Genomic DNA, 25,136 nt, shown 5'->3' on the forward strand with positions numbered 1-25,136 from the left:
CGCCCTAAGGTATGCAACGGAAAATGTCAGGCAGGAAAATAAAGTTTAATTTGAATGCTTCTTCTGTTGAACGTCACAGGCCGCCTCCTGTACGTATGTACGTGTAGGTGTATATGTATATATGTGTATGTGTGTGTGTGTGTGTGTTTGCAGTTTGTTGGCTGCCTTGCCTCGCAGCTCCCACTGGGGCAACTGTTGGAAAATCAAAGTTATTTGTATTTATTTGCAAAATCGTGCTGCGCGTACAACAGCAGCAGCAACAGCAGGAGCAGCAGCAGGAACAGGAGCAACAGCAGCAGCAACAATGCTCCAGACATGATGTAGTAGGTGTGGCACGCCCTCATGCACCCGCCCTCTCGGCGTGCTCTATGTGAGAAATAACTCGCTTCATTGCTTACGATTGCCGTTACAATCTTCTTATTTGTCGTACCATTTTTGCAGCTCTGCAGCAGTAGCATTTTTAACGTCAATATCAAATGCAAGTCCGAGACTAAGACCTTCAAGTCTGTGTGCTGGCCGTGCACGCACGTTCGACACGTTCACGTTCCAGTTGCGTCCAACACGTAGCGGCTGCCAGAACATAGAGCAGGATACTCACAGACACACATACAAACACACACGCACACGCACGCACACAGTTGCAATTGGCGGAAAGGTCTTTTGCCAGGCTGCCTCCGAATCGGCTTTAGTCATAAGTTTTGCAATGCTTATTTATACACCAAATGGATTTTCGGGGCCTGTCAATTTCATTTTGAGACAGAGTTCAGCATAACTTGAATTTCATTTATTGAGTGCCCATAAATGCGAACTTTCCAAATGTCTGTGTGTTTGTCTGTGTTTGCCTGTGTGTATATTGTGTGTGTAAAAACAAATATATCTTTTTGCATATTTAACAAAATGTCTTCAGGGGCAAATATGTAACTAAAAGTAGTTTAATATGTAGTAGGAAGGACAGAAAGACTAGGACAAAGTTTTAATGCTCTTTGAGATATTCGAATGAGCAGTGTTTAAAAGAGGATAAAGCAATGATTCTGTACAAGTATATATGATATAGATGATATAGTACTATAAGTAAATATTCTGTATTTATATAATAATTTATATATTGGATAAAATGAAAACAACAGTCTCGCTGACATAAGGAAATGAATGGTATAGAACGGAACAGAACATAAACAAGGATATAGGTATATAGGATATGGATATAGCTAGTTCGAAAGGTGTCTCTTCTCTTCTATTTTCGTTGGTCTTTAGTCTTCTTGTCCTCCTCTTCTCTGCCCTACTCATATATTCGTTTATTCTATTCTCTGTCGTATTTTCCCTTTTGCACATCGTCTTCTCTTATCTTTTATTCTATTCCTTCTCTTGTTCTAGTTACATATTTTCATTGCCATATTTTCCTTCTTTTCTTTCATTTTCATTTCTCTGCTTTCTTTCTCATCTTGAATTTCGTTTCCTTTTTTTTCCCCTAGCCGTTCTCTTTACTTTTCTCTAAGCCTACATCTACTTGGCGTTACATAATGCTCAACAAAAATCACATTCCTCTCTACTCTACACTTTAAATTATGCAAAAGTGGCAATTCGAGCCTAATATTTATTTTTTAGTTGAGGCATTTAAATGAATATGAATAGGTGCATAAATTGCGGACTTTAAAATGCTTTAAATTAAACAACAAAACCAAGAGAGCAGGAAAACATCGTTAGGCTTTCATTGAATGCGTCTGGCTCTTATCAAGATTTTGTTGACTGCCCTGCAGCTGCAGCTTTTAATAAAAGAAGATTTATGATATAATTTTTCTGCGAAAAAATATATTGATTCTAGATAACGTATGAAAACATTTTTATTTGCTTTCACTGAACATTTTTCATATTAATTTCTCATGCCCAAAGCCAATTTCAACGCATTGCTAATAAAATGTTTTTACGTGTATATATATTTTTTTTTTATTTGTTAAAGGCATTCTGAAATCTTTGTTAATTAACTCGGATTTATAGTTTAATGCGCTTAAAGCAAGTTTTAGAGAGAGAGAGAGACAGAACTCAATTGCATAGTACCTTAAATTGTTCGAAATTTATTTATTTCTAATTTCAAATCATCCAAACACACAAAACCAATATGCCCGTTTTCAAAATGTGGAATGCAATTTTTAAAAATATTCTGATATGGCACAAAGCATATTTTGACTGCTAATCAAACATTTATTTATGACTTTAATAGCCAGCGGGGCGGTAGCAGCTACCGATAGGCCTCTGACCTGGGCAAGTGCCATGGAATGCATTGCTGCCTCCAAATAGTACCGAAATTCAAATGCAATGCATAAATTTATTGCATGCCACACAGCACGGCACAGACAATTAAGAGCTGGGCGGCAGGCGAAGCCACGCCACGCCGCTGTGGCAGGGGGGTGGGGGGTGCACGGCCAGCCAGGCTGCCAACAGATTGGCTCGCTTGTCTCTGGCAAACGTGTGCAGTGAATGCATAAAACGGAAATCTCAAAACAAGGCAACTCAACTCAAGCAACGGCGAATGGCACTCAATTCCCATGAAGACTAGTTGAATGCTCTGCTCGAGGAAACGAATTCGCAGAAGACGGAGATGAAAAATTGACCAAGTATTAGCATTGAGTGTTTGCCGAGAAATTCTTTTGCAGTGGCAAGGACTTCGTTTTGAATTTAGTTGGAAATATAGAAAGATATTAAATTGCGAAATTTAAGCTATTTATTTTCTAGCTAGTGAAAATATATTTATATTTAATCTGATTTTAAATTGCATTAAAATGTTTTCTCAATGCAAATAAATTCATTAAAAATTATATGTAAAAAAAATATTAGTAAAATTCTTAGAAAATTAAAATTAACATTAAATTTAATTAAAATATCTTTTTATATTAACTCTATTAAAAATATGAAAAATAAAAAAATTTTTTAAAAATTGAAAACTGAAAACTGCTTAATAATATATATAAATAAATATAAATTAATTAAATCAATTATATGTATTTTTATTTCTATCAGATTATTGATGGATTCTACAGCAATTAATCTATAAATTTTACAAAAATTAAATTTTTAATTAAATTAATATTTTAAAATGCACTTGTCTGAGCATATTTAAAAATCTCCTCTATAATTCAATTCGTAGCTAGCCTCATTGGCAAATGCATGTGACCCAGCCCCTTTCAGCCATATAGAGCAGAAGCGAAGGCGTTGCTCAATTTGTTGTTGTTGTTGTAGTTGTAGTTGTTGTTGCTACTGTTTTGCCGTCTGGGGCTGTTATTATTATTGTTGTTGTTGTTGTTTGTCGTTGCTGTTACTGGCTCCATAAATAAAACAAGCGAACATGGCACAGCGAACAAACGAGCCAAGCCAAGGCAAGACCAGCCCCAGCTCAGCCCCTGTCCCAGTCCCCGCCTAGTCCCCTCCCAGTCCACAGTCTCAGCCCTTAGTCAAGCAACGACAAACAAGCAGGCCAAATGCCTTGGCTGTAGTCGTATGTGTATGTAATATGATTTAAATTCAATTTGTGGCGTTTGTTATCGATATCAAGACAGGCCCACACACACACACACGCACAAGCACAAGCACACACACACACACACACACACACACACACACACACACACGCACAAGCACACACACACAAACACTCTCAATTACATGCAGTAAAATTTGTTTTCAATTATACATTTATACGTTTTGTGTCGAGGGCTCTGGCCGTCCCTCGCTTCTCCATTTTCCACTCAGTGAGTGTGGGTGTGTGCACAGCGGGGCGTATGCGCAATATTTTATACGAAGCGCTTTAAAGCAATTGCAAAATTGCTGCTGCCTATGTGTGTCTGTGTGTGGCAGCCATTTCTGTTGGCACTGGCATTAAAAGCAAAAATGATTTTCGCGCGCTGTTATTGTGTCCGTGCGCAAAAGTCAATCAAATGTTTAAGCCACGTATCCAAGCAGAAACGGCAGCAGCAACAGCAACAGCAACAGCAACAGAACAGCAACAGCAACAGCAACCGCTTTACCCCTAAAAGTATGCAGCATGTGTTAAAAATTTTAACAACCAAAGTGGTTTTTGGGGGTAAATTGCAAAAAAATTGGTAAAGAGTAACGCATTGCCTGGGCAACAGTCGTAGCTATGGGGGAGGGGGGAGAGGGATGGCGAGCAAGGCTGGTGGTGCTTGCGGATGTGGCACGAGGCACGACTGTGTGCGGCGTTGTACAGTTGCGAGAACTTGAAACCGCAATTTACTCATTTCGTTTCGTTGCGTGGTTTTATTTTCGCTTACGAGCAAATCCATTTGGCCATAGCTTAACTTTTCCAGCAACGCTTTTTGGCAGCTGTTTCAGCAAACGGGGCTAAACTAACCAACCTCAAAAACCCCAACCTCAACTTCAACTTCAAGTGGCGGCAAAAGTTGTTTGAAAGGCTGATTTGCGCCATAGTGAGTCGTTCACTCACTCATTCTCTCTGTGTGCGTCTTTCTCTTTCTGTGTATGTGTGTGTGTGTGTGTGTGTGTGTGTGTGTGTGTGTGTGTGTGTGTGTGCGTGTGTGGGTGCTGTACAAATTGCATGGCGCTTGGCTCATTAAGAGCGGCATGCAATTATAAAAGCAAATGCAAACTGGCAACTGAAAAAACGTTGGCATGACGCCCAGAAACGAACTTCAAAAGCAAACGGTTTATTTCGTACGAATACGCTGGCATAAAAGCGTACCGAATGCGCGTCATTACACACGTCGACACATACACAACGTATGTGCACGCACACACACATACACATACTCGGATACGGCGAGTGAGTACGACGTGTTGGCCACTTGACTCATTAAAAAGCCTTGCTCTTCTACTTGCTTCATTTCTGAGCCCATTGAAAATGACTAAAAGGGGTATTCATGTCCGAATGCAAATGTATGTAACGCACCAGAGAGCAGAATGTTGCAGCACATAAAGTGTATAAGTGATATAGACATTGAACCAATTCGGACTTCATGCTTTAAGTAGTTCTGAAGCTGTAAAAAGGGGTTGGATTGAGAAGTATAATACAATATATGTACAGTAGAGGTAGACGCCATATAAGCTTGCTCATAAAAGTCTGTCTGGGGACCAGAATTTTCGACGCGGAGTCGCTTTAACCGGATTTTACTGTAGTTTATATATTTTATAAATTATTATTACGAATTATTATTATAATAATTCCAGCTCAACAAAATTTCCATGTAAATGAGAAATATAAGTGTTTAGTATATATATATTTTCCTTTTGCTTCTTAACTATCGAAGAATATCGATTTTTAATATTGTATATATAAGAAGAAAGATTCTCTTTTGTGCCTCGACTCAGAAATCATAGAATTTAGAGGGATGAATTGTATAATATATATTTTAAATGAATCATTAAATTGGCATTAAACCGATAAAAATCGATTTTGAGACTTAATATAAACTAAAGTGACAATACTAAAATATATATACGGAATATTTTGTATGTTATATGGAGTATATATATATACATACAATGTATTTATAATGATAGCTTGCAGTTAATTAAAGGGTATATATACAATTCATTTCTAATGATAGCTTGCAGCTAATTACAGGGCATGTGCCCGCTGAGCATGGCCAATTAGTACACCTTAACCAGTTTTTTGTTCTTTGTGTCCAGGTAGGTCTGCTGTCTGCAGTGAAAAGCGCTTCAATTGCAGTTTCAGTTTGCAGCTCTTTTTCAACAGCTGCTGCTGCTGCTGCTGCAGCGGAAGTGTTGATGAAAGCAGCAGCCCAGCAACACACACTCATACTCACACACACACACACACACACACACACACACACACACACACACACACACACACATGCACATCTCTCGACTGTAACACAGACATTGCCATGTAGCAATTTGTGAGCACTTTTAAGCCGTTGCCTGAGTGCTCGTTATGCCACTTTTCAATGGGTTGGCTGGTTGAACTGGGGGCGTGGCGCGGCAGGTGAGAGCCGGAGCTCAACAGGTGGCCGCTGGCAAATGTGCATGTCGAGCCAAATTAATTATACATTATGTCCGTGTACACAAGCGCATTAACTTGCATTATTTCCCGTCACTGCTGCCCACTCCGCCCCACTTACCTTAGAGCGTAAGCTGTAAACCGTAGAGCATATACACACATACATACATATGTACATATATAGAGGGAATATCGTAGCTCCGCTGGTATTAATACCCAGCTCCAGCTCCAGGGCCAGCTCCCATCTCCCCCCGCTCCATTTGCAGTTTGTTGTTGTTTGTGGTCTCTAGAGCTCGTCAACTTTATCCGGACACTGGAAAAAGCAAGCGGAAACATAAGAAACTAAGTTAGTAACTCGTCGAGTGGCTTTCTCGCAAATAAACGAGTGCGGTGGCAGCTACTTTGGCTACCCAACTGCTGCGCTACTAATATTTATGTGTATCTTTTGTAATTAATAAAAGTTTTAGCAGCACACACACACACACACACACGCACACACACAGACACTTTGGCGTTGCAGATAGCTAACGCTCAAAGTTTGTTCATTTTTCTGTGCTGTGCGTAAGGCGCTGCGGCTCCTGGCCGACGCATTGCATAAATTGCGTCAAATTAGACAGAAATATTTAATTAATCTTCATGAAAGTTAGTTTATTGAATTATTCACGCGCCGGGCTCCGACTTAGTCACAGGCGAAGTGCCCCGAAAATTTTCAAATTACTTTTGCGAAAAGACTCATTAAATCTACTCGAGTGCATGGGCTTATGAGCAATGTGCTTAGGCATTTATCTCTAGCTATGCTAATACACTGAACGAAAAGAAAGGTGAGTTTGTTAAAGGCGAAAATGTATTTTAGTTTAGAAATTTAAATTAAAATACTTTATATAATGTCAATACACTTTTAGTTATATTTTAAGCAAAGAAAATATTGAAGGAGTTTGGAAAAGAAATATGTTATCAAGCAACTTAGTATATACATTTTTATTGAGCAAAATTATTACAGCTTTATATGATTTTTCATTGGATTATGTAGTATATTTGATTTAAAACTTACTTGTATTTATTTAAGTTAACTTGGGTTTTAATTCATAAATTGAACAATAAAATTCCAATTTGACTTTTGAATATATGTTTTCCCAGAGCAATCCATATTTATATCAAGATGATAACGAAATATTACTAATACCCTTTTGAAATGTTCATACACTGAGCTTTAAAAGTCTTCTGCTTAAGTTTCATCTAGAGCCTGTCATCAACACCTTCACATATTTCTCTCAGTGCATGACACACACTTTCGTATGATTGTCAAGACATGCCGATTGTCATTAGGCTGTGCTTGTTTTTATTATTATTTTTTGCTGTTGTTGCTGTTGTTGCTGCTGTCGGCAGCTGGGAAACAGCTGGCCTTGACAAATGACACGATTTACATTATACTCGATGCAATTTTTCGCTGTCAAAATGGACAGCAAATGTGTAGACGCAGATGGTAATGGGCAACAACAAGCAGGCAACAACAAACAGGCAACAACAAACAGCCAACAGCAAGCCAGCCAAACAAATGACGCGTACTGCATGCTGATGCCCCATCTACATACATATATACATATATTTGTGTGTGTGTGTGTGTGCGTGGCTGCATCTTAAACGGAAACGGAAGTCATTTGGGCAACGTCGACGTTCATGATGTTGTTTCTTCTACTCAGCGCCGTCGCTGATGATGTTGCGTTGAGTTTTATGGCAAATGCAAATACATAAATAAAAATAAAATGTAATTTTTCATTTACAACTCGCCCCGTTTCCTTTTTTGGCTTTAGTTTCATGCTGATATTGTTATTGTTTTCCTTTGCTCTTCGCTTTTCCCTGTTTCTCTTTTGTTTCGTGCTCAGCTTTTAATTTGCGCCTGGCATCAGGAAGAGCTGAAAAGCACCGTCACAGTCACTAACACCGCCCGGAAGTCTTGAGTTTCTTGTAAAAGTTAGCGACGTCGAGGGATTTGCTGACCGGCAATCAGAGTTTAGTTCACTTTGCAATAGATTTAATTCGCATCCACTTAGCTCTAGTTATAGTTGATCTTTTCCAATTTGGAATCGAACTTAAGCTCGCTGTCGTCGCTCTCCTTCTGTATATCACCTCACTCTTTCGCACAGCAATTACATTGACAAGAGTGCCAGGGTCTACTTTGCATGGGCCTGGACCGAATTTCGATGCCGATAAAGATGTCGCAAATGTCAACATGATGACAACAATTTGTAAAAAATACTTGATTTATATGCCACAAAAGCAGGAGGCTTAGAGAAGAGAGCAGCAGCAGCGGCAGCAGCAGGAGCAGCAACAACAAAATTAAATGTGCTTCTCCTGCTGCGCTAATGGCAAGTGGTTGGGCATAAGGATGTGAATCCTTGTGCTCGTCGCCAACGCAACTCACGTAATGAATGCGAGAGGCAAGCAAAGCATGAAAAATAGCACACACACATACACACATACTCACAATGGTTATGTGTGTGTGGGTGTGTGGGGTTCGTTTTGTGGTTGGCTAGCATATAATTTTCAATGTTGACAGGCAGCAAAAGTTAATAACGCACCATACACGATAATGGCCTCAAACATGGCCATATACAAATAGAGGGAGAGGGAGAGAGAGAGGGAGAGAAGAGTCCGGGCAGGCAGGCCGACTGACCCGTCTCCTGCCTAATAGCGTCACAAATGGTCGAGATTTAGCTGGCGACTGGCAGCGTCAAGGGGACACTATGGTGCGACCGACTTCAATTCGATTGATGAGCTTTGCTAGCGCAACGGAAGTAGAGTCTATGTGTGTGTGTGTGTGTGTGTGGCTGGCTCTGGGTGGTGTCCACTTCACAGCGTTCTCTTCTCTAAATTGTGGGCAATTAACTTGCTTGATGGCTGCTGCCAATCACAGCGACCTGCCCAAGCCACGCTCCATGCTCCACGTTCCACTTGTTCGTTATCCGCGTCGGGGACTTAAAGCGAGCTGTCCCTCATCTCTGTCGCTCATTCCCATGCTTCCCCCCTACCTGTCTCTCTCTCTCTCTCTCTCTCTTTGCCTCTTCCACTTTTTGTGACGTTAGGTGTTTATTTCTTTCTTTTTTTTTTGTGCTGCGGTCGCTTGGGCCAAAGATTTTCATTTTAATTTGCTAAATACGCTGCACACTCAGCCTTTCAGCCCTCTGCCTCTTCATGCCGTCTCTTCACCAAGTGCACTTGCACAGCTAACCCAAACAAGCTGTTCTGAGTGAGTTTCTCTCCCTCTCTCTCTCTCTCTCTTTCTCTGTGTTTGTGGGGTAGAGAACCCTTTGCATTAAGCGGATTAGGGGCGTTAAATGCTTTGATTTAGGATACGTGAGCCAGCTGTGATATGTGATAATTAATTCAGCTACCTTGCTGAAATATGGACTAGTCGAGCCATTGTACAATGTACACAATGAATGCGCTTCAGCTAAACGCTGTGTGTGTGTGTGTGTGTGCTGCACACAAAGTAATAAGCTGAAAGCTCCTGCTCCTGCTGTTCCTGCTCCTGCTGCTCCTGCTGCTGCTGCTGATGTTGATGTTGATGAAGAGATGGCAAGTCATTTGTAGAGAAAAAGTGCAGCGAAATAAGTCAACATTATTTCTGGCGCCCATTAGCACACATACCTACACACACACACACACACACTCTCTCCTTCTCTGGCCTATCAAAAATGTGCGAATGTGCATAAAACACGGCTGCAGTTTGGCTGGCAGCGAAGCCAAGAAAATGTACATAAAATGTCACTCACTTTTGGCCCAAGTATGCCCAGCAGCCACGCCCATGCCGCCTTGGTGGCATGCAACGACAAATGCAACACTTTTGCAGCCAGCTTCATTTGCATTCGAGCTGGCTGTGGGGCGGGCGGGTTCTTGGGCTGGGTTGGACTGACTTGTCTGATAATGGCGGAAATTTAATGCCTGTGGCAACTTCATTTAACTTTTTTAACCCAACTCAAAATAAAAAGAAAACGCAGCCGTGGAATGTGGAACGCCTGCAAATCCATTTCGCCCACACAGTGGGTGACAAAAAGCGCTGGAGTGGTGCTGGAGCGCTGTAGCAGCTGCTTGCGGCAAAAAGGACCCGCCAGCTGCCACACAATCTGCCATATCACTGACAGTTTTATCGACTTAACAAAACTAACTGCCATTAGTTTCACTTTGCTGCGAGTGTCGCTGAAAGGCCACGAAAGCTGCAGCGGCAGCATCCACTACCAAAAGTTGGCCATTGTTGCGGCACGGAAAGGATTCGTTTGGCAGGAGCAGCAGCAGCAGCAGCAGCAAAAAAAAAAACAAAAAATGGAAAAATAGGAAAAACAGAAAACAAGCGACAAAAGCCAAGACAAAGCCAAAATAAACACGGCGACAAACAAAATACAAAACAAAAAGCAACAAAAAGCAAGGCAACAAAATAGACGAAATGGCAAATGGTGCAGATAAGGAACATGAAACGTGAGACATAAGATAGAAGAGGAGGCAACGCGCGTGGTGGTTCGACTGGCTGCTGCTGTCCCGGACAGGACGTTGAAAAATCACTTTAGCATGACCCCAAAATGTCTATTTCATTAATACAAATAAACCCTCCACACACACACACACACACACACACAGATAGAGTGAGAGCTGCCGAAAAAACCAATAGACGATGCCAGCCAAAACAAATCGTTTGTGCGTCCTGCAACGACATTCAAATGAACATGAAAGTCGGCGCAGAGATACTAAAGCAAATGGCGAGGACCTCAGCCTCAGCCTTAGCCATGGCATCAGCCTTAGCTGGCAGCCTCTTCCATCTAGTTTTCTACGGGCCACGACCAGCGCACGTCTTTGGCTATTGACATTAAAATTTGTCATTCGCTTTAGATGGTTCCCCTCGTTTTTTTGCGGCTGCTTGTTTATTTTACAATGCCCAGACGAGGCAGCGGGCGGGTATGCACGACTGGCAAGCATAGCTCTACTATATGCACTTGCCAGAGGGTAACTGCTCGTTGTTCATTTCGAGTTACTTGGGCCAGCCAGGCTTATTTATTTTGCATTTTCAATAGATTTTGCTGGCACTACTTGAGATGGCGTGCACGTGGCCAGCCGCAAAAATGTGCCGGAAAATGTTGATGAGCGGGGGCATGGAGGCTAATCAGGCGAGTGCCGGAAATAATTTCGAACGGCTGATTTGATAAAAGTTTCGGGCGATTGATGAGCGCCGTTTGAGCTGTCATTGTTGGGCCGTTGCTTCATTTATATTTGTATTTCATTAAAATTATTGCGTTGAGTGTGAGAGGTCCTTTCACAGTGTGCATGTGTGTGTGTGTGTGTGTGCGGGCCAAAACTAATTGATTGACACAGTTTTTGTTCGGTCAGCGTGGCGGCTTGATCGATTGATTTAATTTGTTGTAAAAAGCAGTTTGAAATTGATGGAGTTGAGAGAGAGAGAGAGATAGAGTGAAAGAGAGTGAAAGAGAGAGGGCGAGCTGGGCAAGAAAGCGAGACCAGCTAAAAGCGTAATTCCATTATGCAGCACACGGATAAGGCCAGAGCAATGCTGTGACTGGGGTAGGGGCAGGGGCTGGAGGCGTTGGGGTTGAGCTTGGGCGGCCACTCAATAATGTCATCAAAGTGGCTGCCACCAAATGCATAAAGCTGGGCGATGAAAAAAAATAAAGAAAGAGAAGGAGAAGGAGAAGGAGATGGATAAGGCAAAGGAGAGCCAAGTCAAAGGCAAAGGCAAAGCCAACGACTGGAGGCGGGTCACTAAAAGCCAAACAAAAATCGATAAGATTGTAAAGTGGCTGCAGTGAGCAGAGCAGCTGGGCGCTCGCCTCAGCTGTCTACGTCTTAGCACAGCAAAGTGAAAGAGCGAGAGAGAGGAGGGAGAGACGTACAGAGGGAGTTGCACATTTGCTTTTGAATTGAAGTGAAGCGAGGCTTAAGCAGCCGAGCTGAGTTGAGCAGCGCAAAGGCGTGGCGGGGCGTGGCACAAATTGCACTTTTCATTAAACTGAAAATAATAATAATCGTAATACTCGTAACAAACAGGATGAAGATGACGATAATGATGTTGATGGCGATGATGATGATGCTACTCCTGCAGTTACAGCGCCACTCGAACGCCACTAAGCTTAAGGCATTCTGAAGCGCTTTGCCCGCATTACTCGACTAGTTCCTGCCGCCTGTCATTCATCAATTGAGCAGCGAGTCGGAGCGGCTGGGCTGGGGCTGGGGCTGTTGCTTGCATTGGCTGCTTGGAAATTAGTTCGGTTGCATGCAACTGACATCAAAGTGTGTCAAAAGCTGAAGGCGACTCGATGCCACGCTGGCAAAATAATTTACACAACTTTTGTCAACTCACGACGTTGAAAAATCGACAGAGAGAGTGGGAGAGAGAGCGAGAGGGGGAGAGCTGAAATCGAACTACTAACTTTAAGGGAAGCATGGCGGGGTTTTTCAATTTCCGTGAGGGGCGGACGGACGGTCGGCCGTGTCGCATCGAGGCCACGTAGACGCACTAAGCGCTGTCAGGCATTTAAATCTAACATTATTGCATTTGCCAATGAATATGTCAACAAAAATGCTGAGCACACACACACACACACACACAAGGACCTTCTTTGACATGCGATGCTGGCAGCGAGCAGGAGCAACTGCCTGCCTGGCTGCTTGGCTGGCAGACAATCAGCTAAATAGACGAGCGCATGCCAAATGTGCTGAGTGACATGCTAAGCAAATGATGAAGAATGAATGCGAAATGGTAATCGGAATGGAAATCGCAATGGAAAATGCCATTGAAAATTGGAAGTTGAATGGAAATGCGGGACCCGCACGTTTCGATTCCGTTTGATTTGCGAGTCAACGTCAGATGGCATCAGCGTTCTAGCCATTGCCTCGTTGCCTCGCTGCCTCTTTGCCTCGTTGCTGCGTTGCTTCGTTGCCTCGGCTAAATGAAAGTCAACTATGCGCTGCTAGGGTCAGTTAGAGGTTCAAACTAGCAATCGAAATTGGAAGTACTATCTGGTGAACTCTCTATCTCTCACTCTCTCACTCTCTCACTCTCTCTCTCTCTCGCTCACTTGTTCTTGCATTAATCAAAAGCTATCGAAACAGTGGCCATGTGTGTGTGTTTGTGTTTGTGTGTATGTGTGTGACACTGTCCAGGCGCCACTGATTGCGGATAAAGTCCAGCTCTATTCTCTGCTTTAATAAACTAGAGAAGAAGAGGAGAAGAGAAAGATGCAGCCAAGCCAAGGCTGGTGTGTGGCTGTGTGGCAGCATGCCACTCCCCTCTGGCCGTACGTGGCGCCCTGAGTTATGCAGTGAAAAATTGTCGAGTGCATGATAAATGGTAGAGCCAGCGCTAGCTGCGCTGAGAACGTGGTCAGCCAGCAAAATGTGTAAGCAATAATAAGTGAGAAGACGATGAAAAGACGCTGCAGACCACAGAGACAGAGTGAGAGAGTGATAGAGAGAGAGAGAGTGACAGAGACAGGGGGAAAGAGATTCAGTAGGTATAAAGATAGTGCTGAGACATGGAGTGACTGTACCACGAAATTGGCAACTGGAAATTATGTGTTTAAGGATGCGCTGATGGCGCTTGTTTGGCAAGCAAACAGCACGTCCTTTTCGTACTTATTTTGCTCCTGCTGCTGCTCCTGCTGCTGCTTCTTTTGGTGGTTGCTTCGCACTTACTTTGTGCGCATTTTCAATTTGTCAAATGCATAACGAATGAGCGTGATTGAAGTGCCAGTCTCAGAATAAATACGAGTATAGACACACATATATACACACACAAACATATACATATTGGAATCTGCTTGCCAATGCACTATGGGGAATTTTGCCGTTTTTCGGGTATTTAGTCATTTTTGCGAAGTATGAAAATTTATAATTTTTTTATGTTAACATCTTAATAAAACTCCAAACTTTAAGGTACTGTACCCAAAATGTTGAATAACAGTCCACTGTTAAGCCTAACAGCTGTTAAAGTCAGCTGTTATCTTCGAAAAGCATTTGCCTTCAGCTTACAATTTGTGTTAGCCGATTTTCAAATCATCGTTATTCAATGACCAGACATTATTTTTGAGAAATTTAAAAAGGATATGAATTTTTAGGGCTTCTACTATGCGTTGGCTTAAAAACCAATTGATGTTTGAACTTATTTTAATCATTTATTGTATAATTAGCAAATGTTGTCAAATTTCATTTCTTGTAAATAAAATTAAACTTTGCAAAGACATATAAAACAGCCACCAGGGCGCACCAGTGTAATTCCAATTGCATGTTATAGAGTAATCAATTGGGATCTTAGTGCCTTTGTCTCAATGTGCACTTTTGCGCACAACCGGCGCAAATCAATTTTTAGCAGGTGACTATGAGCTGACCTGTGTGATATTTGGCTCAATGAAAAAGGCAACTCTAACCAAGAAATAGTAATTGTGATTTTGAAACTAAATAAGACTAATATTGATTCAACTTATAAATGATATTAAAAAAGCAAAAGCCGCTTTTTTTGCCAAAATATAAATTACAAATGGAAGAAATGCAGCAGGAACAAAAACTAGCTGACAACTATGAATGACTGCCTATGACAGCAAATGTTTATAAAAATAATTGTTCATTTGAGGCAGATTATGGAAAGTACTGTTCATCCTGTAGGCTTTTTTTGGTAAGGAAGCGTCTGATTTGCCCAACCAGGTCTATAAATCAGACTAATTTCATCATGCATGAGAGCATGAGAGCAGAATCCATAATTTCGCTGATGGTTTTTAACAATGGATACATCTGATCAGATTATTTCTTCGGCAAATCTTTAGAAAAGAGTTTGAAAGCATAAAGGTCGCTGTCTAATGAAGTTGTACGTATTGTATTATGTAAAGTTGAAGGCACAATTAAATCAGTTGAAGAACCCGAATTTTTTTAGCGGATCAATATTTCTGGCTGATTTGGAACTCGAAACTGAAGAAAACTAATTTCGATTTTATGAAAGTTCGATTGTTTTCAATTAAAATTATTATTTTAAAGTATGAACAAGCAAAATTCTTAAAAAAAAAAAAAAAAATTTTAATACAAAATTTTAATAAATTTTTTTTGGGTGGGCGGTGACACGCCCATTTTTCTAAAATATATTTCTGATGGTATACATATTAATAATACAAAAACCGGATCAAAAAATCTGGCTTAGTTTTTAAGTTATTAATTAATACCCGATAATTTGGATTTTTCCCCATAGTGCAATGTCTAAAACTTTCGCACATAGGCACAACTGTATTGCCAAGATTAATCGTGTTTTGCCATAGTCAGGCAACTGTTGTTGGCAGCTCGTATAATTACAACAACAACAACAACAGCAGGCAGCAGTGGCAGCAGTGGCAGCAAAACTTGAGCTGTTGCATGCATAATTGTGTAACAACACGAAAGCGGCGGCCGCAGGACACGCTTTGCCTGGCTGTGAGGCTGCAGCAAGGATACACGCAGCAACTCGAGCGCACAGCCTGCCAACTTTGTCTGCGCCTTTGGTTTGGATTTTGACACTTTTCAGCAACGCCCAAGCACACATAATACACACACAACAACAACAACACACACACACACGCACACACACATGCAGCCATATATGCTTATTGCCTGTGCGCAAACAGGACTGTCATAAATGCATTTTATGATTTTAATGAGTTTGCTGTTGATGTTTGGGGCTTTTCTTTCTTTTTCGGGCAACGCGCCTGAAACGCACTTAAAAGCTGACAGTTTAAACAGCTGTCAAAACGATCATACAAATTGAATGCAACATAAAACATTAATCACTGAAAACTTAATGAAAAAATGTGGAAAACTAAGAGTAGAGCTGAAGCGCTCTTTAATTGATTTCTATCAAGTATTGTTTCTACTATATCAATTAAAGTTGATATTGAATTCGAATAGAATTTAAGATATTTTATGTATAACGAGCGCTGTGGAAGAATGCTTAACTTTGTGGCATTTTTATCAATTTTTATTTTTAAATTTAAACTAAAAATATATTTAATTTTTCTAGAATTCACTAAATTATTCATATATCAATTATATTTCAGATAAGACTCAAAAATAGTAAAATCTTTTTTTAATCCATTTTTAATGCAACTTTTGCAACAGCTTTCAAGGGCTTTAAACCTACACACACACACTCACACACACATGGAACTGCCAAAAGCTTTGTTAAGCAAGTGTTATAAAACATTTTTTGATAAATGCAAGCGCAACCGCAAAATATCATATGAATGATTGCGTTCATAAATAATGGTCACGATGCCCGCGAATCTGCACCACCCATACATAACACCCACCCACACTCACACTCACACACACACACCTCCACTCACAAATGGCAAACAGTTGTATAACTGGCTGGGCATTCATTTATTTAATATAAATTGGTGCCTCGCACCTTGCACTAGAATTTATGTGATTTTTGCACATTTGTTATTTGCATTTAATTAAATGCAAGTGCTGCAATATAAAAAAAAGCTAAATAAAAAAATAAAATCATATTGCATTTGCCAGCTGCACAATGTGTTTTAATTAGAAATCAAATATAATGCCATTGGCAAACAGAATCAATACTAACACGTGTGACAAGCGGTCAAAGCAACAACAACTCTAGCAACAACAACAACAACAACTCACTAAATCATAATACTTGCCAATTGGTAAACAAATAATCATTAATTTTTTTGTAGTGCATCCGCCTGCATTTGGTTTTTCATTCTGATTGCTGTTTGCAGTTTATCTCTCCCTCTCTCTCGCTCTCTCTCTCTCTCTTCCTCTCTCGCTCTACTAAAGCAATTACTAAACAAAGCACGGCTGCAGCTTACGCCCACCTGCTTCACCTGCCTTAGCTAACTGCCCTAGGTTTTTGTTTTTTTTTTTGTTTTTTGATTCCAGCCCATTCTGAATTTTCCGCTCTTTGCATACAAATCTGTAGCATATCCGCCAGCCATCAAATGCAGCCGGACAGGCGGGCCAAGGAATTCATGTTTGCAGCCATTTTTTATGCAGCAACCGATTCAGTTCGCTTTTTTCGGTTTTCGGTATTCGGCTCAAATTTATGGCTTTTATTTTGAGGCCATTGTAGATTAGTTTTTTATGGGAGCACAACACAAAACTGATTAAACACTTTGAGAGGCATAAAAATCAATGTTTATTTTAGGAAAAAACGAGTGGAACATAAAGAGAGAGAGAGGGGCAGTGAAACAAGAGAAAAGCTGTGTATGTTAAGGCGAAAATGAAATGCTCTAATGACAGGCTTATAGGGCGTGGAACAGTGAAGCACTATGATAGATATAGGGAATGTAAAATAGAGTGGAGATATTTTAGTTAATAGGAAACTTTTAGTCTGGAAAATTTGTTTAAATATTATGATAATATGAAATTGTATGATATGATATGTGTTATATGGTATGATATTATATGATATGATAAGGTAAGGTATGATACGATGTACATATTTAAGATATATTATTTAATATAGTATATATAAATATAAATATATTAAATGATATAATATATAAATATATTAAATGATATATTTATAAATAAGCCACGTGATATCCTTTATGTAGTACTCAAATTCCCTTCTATATATAATGAGAAAAATAAAATGTTGTATATATTTTTGATTGTCTATAAATCTTCTCCAATAATCTACACGAGCCTCTCTCTCTCTCTCACTCTCACTGCATTTCACATTAAAATTACTATAGAGTATACAAATATCTATATATATGCGTTATCTCGCTGCTCTCGGCACATGTGAAGCATCCATGGAACACATAATATTATTATAAACTGATAAATAACAGACAGATGAAGGCAACTTTGTTATTTTAAGCATAAATCAAGAGTTTTTTTTTTTTCGTTTCATTTCATATAAATTTCATCAGAGAAAATCTACATAAATTTGCAATTGATATTGGTTTATCAAAGCTGCTCTGATTGCCATATGATTCAACATTTTAATCAAATTTTTCTTCTATTTTATTTTATTTTATTTTTTTGGTTCGTTTCGTTGGAAAATAAAATTTGTTTGTTTATTCGTTTGAAATTGTATTATTATTGCAGTTATTGTTTTTCGTATTTGCTGCGAGCTTCATTCACTGCAAAGACAACAAATAATTGGCAATTGAAAACACGTTTCGCTGTGTGCAATCGGATTGAATAGGGGTAGTCCCTCTGCACACAGACACACACAGACATTTAACACCCAGCTCTAAGCCCTGGCTATCTCTCTGCGTGCTGCAGCTGGCTGTAATTGAATTACATTTGTCTTTGCTTAAATCAGCAAAATATAAATTTCGCTAGCCATTGAGCTTCACTCGATTGCACTTGGATCACATTCACAATCACAATCCCATTCACATTCACATTCACATTCACATTTTGCTATACATATCATAATTGCAGTTATTATTCCAGTGCTTGCTTAGTTTTGTTGTGCTGCACGACTGCCTTGCCCCATGTGGCACGTGCACAGCACTCATAATTGCATCAAGGCGAATCAAAAAGATGCTGCAGCTGTTGCCAGTCATCAGCAATTCGAAGCAGAATAGACAGAAATTAACTCGATATTCAGAATGAAGGTTGAAATTTGATTTCGTGAGAGATATTTATGCACGATAACAATTGCAAATCTCAGATTTGATGAATTAGAAAATGCTAATTTTTGAATTAGTTTAAAGTTAATAACTTAACTAACATATGCAAAATATTTCAGCGATTTGAATATTGTTCTAATATAGATATAATCAGTATAGATAATAAAAATTTGATTGCAAATATCTGATATATTATTTTATCTAGTTTTTCTATAATATATATATATATATATATATTTTTATAAATAATTTTTTTTCTTTATATATGTATATTTTTATTAATTATATATAATTTTTTATTTATATATATATATTTCTTTATTTATATATTTTTGATTTTAATATTTTTTTTTCTATCAATCCATATCTCAGCTTTATATAAAAGGGTATTCAATTCATCGACGTTCTCTAGCAAATCTCTCTCCACTTGTTTTTTGTTTCTTTGCTGCCTTCATTCTTATTAGTTTGAAATCAAACTCTCTCGTCTGGTTTATTAATTACGCATGCGATGCGTGAGTGGCATTTATATGAATAAATACATTGAATGATAAGGTCAGCACCGGCTTTTGATAACGTATTCCAATAATTCAATTTAAATGGCATATAATTGAAATCTGTGCGTTTGTGCCAGATGCAAATGAAATCGCATATGACAGCTGCATATGTCATTTTCCTACTGGCTATCGAATTGATCAGAAATATGCTGGAGCTGAGTCACTCGGCCGCCCATGCAGATGTTTACGGTAAATACTCGCTATGGTGTACCCGCTATATATGTGCGTGTGTGTGTGTGTGTGTGTGCATCGTATCCAATTACATTGACAACGTTATTTACATATGCACATTATTGTACATTTTATTTCCCTTTGGGTGGATGGGCTGAGTGGGGCTCAGTTTATTTCACAGTTTATTTATTTTACGTTGTCTGTGCCGACATTTCGCATCTCTTTCGGCTTAAATTTTTTTTTACTCTTAATTTGCACAAATAAATGAAAAATCAGTCACAAAATATCTCCCTCTTACTCAGCTTCTCACTCTCTCTCTCTGTCTACCTCTCTCTCTCTCTCTCTCCCCATATACACATACACATGAGGCATCGTTATCTCTATGGCTATCGGCTCTTGTCTGATGCGGATGCGTTTTCGGTGCCTCGCTTTATGATTCTGTTGCCAATTCTGTCAGCCTGATGGCTAACGGGACAGCGGGATAGCGGGACAGCCAGATAGATAGACGTTGGCTGGTTTTCGACGATTTCCAGTTCGCTGATGCGTTTTAATTGGAATTTCCGCTTTTGGCTTGTGTGAAAAATTAAAATAATTTTCAGTTAAACAGTCAGCATAGCACATAGCACAGCCCCTGCGCCAGCCGAGGGCGTGGCTGGGCAATTTACACCAGCGATTTGCAAGTTTTGTCACGCAAATTGCTTTGCATGCAACAGCATCGTGCATCAGCACAAAAGTTGAGCATGAACTATAGTCGTACATATCTATATACACATATACATATACATAGACATACTGCAAGCGCATCCATTAATTATGCCATTTTTATGTGAGCGTCTCTCAAAATGTTCATTAATTTAATTGAGCATTGTTGAGTTGCTCAGGCGGCGCTCTGCGTCTCGCATTTCCGGGCTTGATGGGGCTTAGACCCAAGGGTCACGTCGCCTGTTAAAAAGGAGTTTCTATACCCTGACCACATTGAGAATGGGTAAGAGCGGGTATCATGTTTATGCAGCAATTCATGCAACAAGCAACAAGCAATAGCACAATGTTTACACACATATAGATTCCTGGTAAGGAGAACTCGGCATGCTTGAGACTTCTAATTTGCATAGGCTCTCCTCCGGTTCAGGGTGTGCGCCAGTCGCCTACTCCCCATCGCAAAAAACACTCTTACTTGTTTTAAATAAACTTGGGGGCACTTTGTTTGGTCTGTTTGCACAGCTCGGCGCCGGCGTTGACCTTTTTTAACGGCCCATAAACGTGCCCGCTGGCGAATACTTTTTAAATGCTAAATAAACATTTTATAGCTGGCAAAACAAAAACAAAAAACAAAAAGAAAGAATGAAAAATGATGTTTAAAAACCGCTTAAACTTGCGCTAATTATAATCCTATTGAATTTAAAATTTACCTCAAATACAACAATAGAAACGCGTGTTTCTGAATACGATATATACAAGTGTATATTTAATTACGTTTATGTATTTCAAAAAAGGGATTTGCTTAAAGCCATTTGGTTGCCTATCCGTTGCATAAGCCAAAGGTCGCTTAATATTTGACGTATTTCTGGCATTATTATTATCGCCCCTGGCAGCATTAAAATAGGGCAAAGTATAAAAAACAAAACCCCCGCCTCAGCCGCCTCAGCTGTCCCTGGCGCGTACAACAATGAAAGCAACTGCTGTGCTGAAATTTAATAAAACGTCGCGTCGCGTCGCGTCGTGAACAGCCAAAAATTTCAATGAAATGGCGGCCAGTTGGGCGATTAAGTTGCCAAATAAACTGCGACAGGGGCCAACGAGAGGTTAAGAAGGGGCGGGGGAGGGAGGGCGTGGAGCAGGGGGTGATGGCATTAAATATCAAAGGGTTTCCACTGCTGTTGCTGTTGCTGCTGCTGCTTTTGCCTGTTTGCCAAGTGATTTTCCTCTCTTGCTGAATTTTTACTTTTAATGAATTCAGTTTTTCTTGTTTTCCCTACAACATTTTTCATATTTATGCATGTATTGTGTGTAGCGTGTAGCTACTGTACGAGCTGCTGTCGTTTTAACCGCTTTCATAAATTTTAATGTAATACATTTTTACCCAGCTCCCTTGGTTATATAATTGAAATCCATTTAATGAAAATGCGGTGTCAAAAAAAAATGTCCGAGGCACCCACAGCGTGCGTGTGGGGGTGTGTGTGTGTGTGTGTGTGGTTGGGGCTAAGATTGAGCTATGTGTGTCGTGCCAGTGTGTGTCTGACGCTTCACATAATTAATGGCATGCCATGGCCGCTGCACAAAAAAGATTATCTATCAATAGATGAGCCCTGACAAGTTACACATAAAAACGTGTATGTACACATACATACATACACACATACATACATTCGATTGATTCGGCACAAAGGCGGCATTAAATGTTTATAAATTATAATTACAGACATATGAGATTGTGGCTGTGACATGACATTTGCCGCAAATTGAATTGATTGTGGTTTAGCTACGATTGCCCCCCCGGCTCCTCCTGCTCTGCAGCCAGCCCCAAAAAGTAGGCAACACTTTTCTCTCTCTCTATTGATTTTGAACTGCCATCGAATTGGCAGTTGAGACAAAGTTTAAAGCGCTGTCCAAATACGAAAAGTAGCTGAGCGAACGAGGGAAAAAAAGTTATTTATTATATTTGCCAAAGTGCAAATAAATACAGAAGCTGGCACGAGCTGCCAGCGAAGGCTATCAAATAAAAAGGCTTCCGTTCGAAATTGATCTCAATTTTCTTTCATTCCATATACAAACACATATATATATATATATATATATATATATATATATATATAGATGTATGTATGTATATGTTAGCCTGGGCTATGTCGGACTTCCGTTGCCATTTGAAAGTTGCGCTCGTTCTTCTATGGCACTTGAGCACTTGCCACAAGTGTCCGGCCGGACAGGCCAAACAAGTTCCGCTGAATGGGGCACTGAAGGCAGGAATATTATAATTTGCGCTTAAATCAAATCAATTTCAGTATCATTTAAATCAAGGCACATGCCAAACACAATTGTCCGCCAACTGGGGACAGGTATTGGCAAAGCACTCAAACGTTCAAAAAGCCAGGCAGCCGGGCAGGCAGATAGACAGACAGACAGACAGACAGAAGGAAGAACACCGAGCACCCAGACAGCGGACAGTTGCTTAGCAGCTATTATGTGCACATGCTGCCACAGCTGCGCCTCAGAGTATGTGTGTGTGTTAGTGCCCCGCCTTCATTTATTCATTCGTTTCATTGGGGCTGGCGCTGAGCCTGTAGCAGCCAACTGGGGAATTGCTTTTAGTGTTGTTATTGCGCCAGCAGCAGCAGCAGCAGCAGGAGCAGCAGCAGCAGCGTTGACGTCGATGCTTGGCATTTGTGTTTATGTAGTTGCCATGACCATAACAAAATCAAACCACATCAATTGTGCACCTAAATGGCCAAGTGGGACCTCTTAGCTATTCATTTGGCTTTTCGTTCGCCTAGAGACAGCAACAGAGAAGAAGAGACTGAGAGAGGGAGAGAGAGAGTAGGGGAGAGTGGGTGAGTAGGCGTGTGGAAGTTAACGAATATCTCTCTTTAAATGTTGCTACTGCTGCTACTCCTGCTGCTGATGCTGTTGTTGCTGCTGCTGCTGCTGTTACTCCTGCTGTTGCTGTTGCTGCTGCTGCTGCTGCTGCTGCTGCTACTACTCTTTCTGCTACTCCTGCTGTTGCTGTTGTTGCTGATGTTGCTGCTGCCACTGCTTTAATTGTTGCTGCTGGCAATTGGTCGACGCATTTAATAAAATTCATGTTAAACGCTTTTGCAGTTGCAATTGTCACTTGCCTTTTGTTGCGCTGCACAAAATGAAATTAATTTTGCGTTGCCAGCAAGCACAACAAAAATACTCATATGACATGTGTGTGTGTGTGTGTGTGTGTATACCGCACCTCGCTCCGCTCCTGAAGTTATTTCAGGCACTGACATTGTCATTTTCTGCTGCTGCTGCTGCTCCTCCTGCTGCTCCTGCTGTTGGTGTTATTTCTAGCTATGCATTTCCATTTCCATTCTCATTTCCATTTTAACTTTGGTCACACACGAGTTGGGTCCGTCTCGGTTACAGTTGTCTCTCAGCTCGAGCTACAGCTACCTGTGGCGAGAAACATTTGCCTGTGCCCAAAAACTGCCAGCACAGAGATACAAAATATCAACGGATGCAGCAGAAGCAGCAGCAGCAACTGAAAAATGCCACAAAATAATGAAAAAAGTTTTATAATTGCATAGAAACTTTCCAATTAACAGGCTGCCTCTGGTTGCTGGCCACAAATTGCCAAAGCCAAAGCCAAAACCAAAGCCAAAGCCAAAGCCAATGCCAGAGTCGAAACCAAAAACTGAAGCTGGCCAAGTGGCAATTGGATCTATTCATTAGTGTTGCATTAAATCTGTTAAACACGCTACAAATGAGCACTAATATCTGTATAACAAGAGAACACACACACACACACACACACTCATTCACATAGAGAATTATTTTAATTGAAAGACATTCTTTTAGCCATCTCAAGCGTTATATAAAACAACTTCCTTTTGTGCATAAGCAACATAACTTTTGGCTTGTCTCGAGCTGTGGCTAAATATGCAAAGGCACAGCAACAGAGGCAGCAGCAGCAGGGGCAGCAGCATGTCTACATGCCCAGCTTCCTATTTCGTTGCTCTTACAGGCTGGCAACATTTCATTAAGTTTTTGCGCAAAACTTTTATTAAAACAAATACGTGCTAGAGCCCAGAGCAGCGGAATGGGAGCTCCTCTTCGTCTAGGCTGCTGTGGTTGTTGCTGTTGTTGCGGAACGTCTAACGTCTCGTTACATTTTGGCCTCAATTTTTGTTGCTTTTTTTGCACTGCTTATTTTTGCTTTTTTTTTTTTTTTTTTTTTTTTTTTTTTGTCTTGGTTTTTTTTTTTTCTTGTGGCAAGCAAAAGTCAAGTCAAGTAGATTTCTGCTGACTTTTGCACAACATACAAAAGCCCAAATGCAACAATTTCCTGACTGCCAGTCGAGTGACTCTAACCCGTTTCTCATTCTCTCTCTCCCTCTCCCTCTCCCTCTCCCTCTCTCTGTCTGTCTGTCTGACTGTCTGACCCGTCAGCAGCACATTGCCTAAGTAAGTTGTTTAACTCCGGCCGTTGCCAGTCAGCTCGGCGGCGTTGTTGTCTTTGCAGCTGGCGCCAAGCTGGCAGAAAATCAGTCTGGCAACTTGTGACAGACTTCAAGATACCCAGCATCGCAAAAGCTGTTTTATCAGCGAAGTCTAAGCTCATATACAATGTGAAGTCCTTTAAAAACTTTGTGAAGCAAAGCCTATTGCTTCGCCTGAAATGCTTCAAATGTGATTAATGTGAAGCTGTCATGTGCTTTCATTGAACTTTAAGAGTTTTGGAATTTTTTTTATTCTTCACTTTTGGCATATAAGCTGTCATGTGATTTTTGAAAAGTTGAATAACTTTTACAGCTACATAAAATGAGCTTTCGAAGCTCTTAAATGAGTACGTTATTTTTAATGAACTTTGCCCTCATGCTTAAGCTACTCAATAAACTTCTGATAATAATAATAATAGAAACATCTCAAATATTCAGAATTTTGTTAAAAGCTCTGCGTTAAAGCTTTCTAAAATTTTGCATACACTTTCAAAGCTCGTTATTCTATCTAATTTTGAATAAACACTAGGCGGTTAATAAACTTCTTTTATAGTCAGGCTTTAATAGCTGTTTGTTGTCAGAGCTCTGCAGTTTTCAATAA

The 25,136-nt window shown here is 40.2% G+C and overlaps 1 long non-coding RNA gene across 1 annotated transcript in view; it reads right to left on the minus strand.

Annotated features, from left to right (window-relative positions):
* Window positions 1-5,491: 5,491 nt before the first annotated feature.
* Window positions 5,492-25,136, minus strand: part of LOC122757489 — a 42,653-nt gene continuing 23,008 nt past the window's right edge. The window contains exon 4 of the long non-coding RNA XR_006357536.1: window positions 5,492-6,305. This is a non-coding gene — a long non-coding RNA (uncharacterized LOC122757489). The remainder of the gene's footprint in view (window positions 6,306-25,136) is intronic.

This window comes from Drosophila mojavensis, unplaced genomic scaffold (assembly GCF_018153725.1).
Source record: "Drosophila mojavensis isolate 15081-1352.22 unplaced genomic scaffold, ASM1815372v1 contig_74, whole genome shotgun sequence".
NCBI classification, from domain to species: Eukaryota; Metazoa; Arthropoda; class Insecta; order Diptera; family Drosophilidae; genus Drosophila; species Drosophila mojavensis.